Source organism: Chrysochloris asiatica, unplaced genomic scaffold (assembly GCF_000296735.1).
Source record: "Chrysochloris asiatica unplaced genomic scaffold, ChrAsi1.0 scaffold00145, whole genome shotgun sequence".
NCBI lineage: Eukaryota > Metazoa > Chordata > Mammalia > Afrosoricida > Chrysochloridae > Chrysochloris > Chrysochloris asiatica.
Genome location: NW_006408663.1, coordinates 8,204,014 through 8,205,647, shown reverse-complemented (window position 1 = coordinate 8,205,647; position 1,634 = coordinate 8,204,014).

Genomic DNA, 1,634 nt, shown 5'->3' with positions numbered 1-1,634 from the left:
TGGTGGGACTGCAAAATGTCCTAGCCTGTCTGGAAAACAATATGGTGCTTCCTCAGAAAGTTGGAATACAAATTTAAATCTATCAACAACATAATGTAACACTGTAAGCACTAACTCAACTATGTCAAGATATTTGGAAAACAGCTACCTGATCAACTGTTTTGAGGAGATCCATATTTGTGCCAATTCCAAGGAGCAGAGCCCAATGGGATGTGGTAATCATCGGATATTATCATTAATATTGCATGCAAATAAAATTTCACTAATGAAAACTCCAAAGTGATTGCAACCATACATTTGTAGAGAGCTGTCAATGCTTCAAACCTCATTAAGAAGAGATTGTGAAATGAGGCATAAATTGCTGAATTCAGATGGATCTTGGATGAAAGCAGAGCATGCCAAAAAACACAGAGCACTCCTGTGCTTTATTGATTATGCAAATGCTTTCAATTGTGTGGTCATGACAAGCTATGGACATTACTTTAGAAACATTATTAAGAGGGACAAATTCATGGAGAAGAATATTGTGCTTAGCAAAGTGAAGGGTCAGAGAAAAAGAGGAAGATCTCCTATAAGATGGATTGGCACAGTGGCAGCAGCAATGTGCTCAAGTGATTGTCAGGTTGACTCAGGACCAGGCAATGTTTCATTCTGTTGTGCTTAGCATCGCTTTTAGTTGGTACTTACTTGATGCCACCTAATAGCAACAAGTATGTTTACAGTTATAAATTGTTTTGAAATATTTTTTTAAATATTTCAATTATAGACTCACTAAGCTATTTCAGTTCTTCACTCATCTGCCACTTTGCCTGATTATAATGGTGTGTGTGTTGCTGTAATGCTGGAAGCTATGCCACTTTTATTTTAAATACCAGCAGGATCACTAATGATTACTAGATTTCAGTTGAGTTTACAGGCAGAGACAGATTAGAAAGTAGGAGAGGAAGACTATAAATGTTTATTCATTAAAAAACTTTTGAATAGAAGTGGAACATTTTGAGGCTAGATGGTACTCAAGTAGATGATCTTGATGACTCCACTGGATTAAAGCTTTCATGATCTTCATTTGTTAATGGGGCACAACTCATAATGAAGAGAAACAGCTACAAACATACATAAGTAGTCAGAAAGAGAAATGTACAAAGTAATAATCTACGAAAGCTAGAAATTGTCAAAAGTAAAATGGAAAGCATTAAAATTGATATCCTAGCTGTTAATGAGCCACCTTGAAGTGCAGTGTTGTCTGTAGGATAATATCCATACCCTTACAAAGAAAACTAGTTACTACAAATATGACTCAAATTAACACATCAACCACTAATGTCAATAATAATGTTGTTTTGCTGTTGTTATTAGGTGCCATCCAGTTGGTACCAACTCATAGCGACCTTATGAATGAAACACTGCCCAGTCCTGGGTCATCCTCACTACTGTTGCCATGCTTGAGTCCATCGTTGCTACCACTTGGCCAATCCATTTGGTTGGGGATATCCTCTTTTTCTCTGACCCTCAACCTTATCAAACAGCATATCCTTCTCCAGATACTGGTCTTTCCTGACAATATGTCCGAAGTAGGAGAGACAGAGATTGGCCATCTTGGCCTCCAATGAGCACTCTAGCTGCATTTCTTCCAA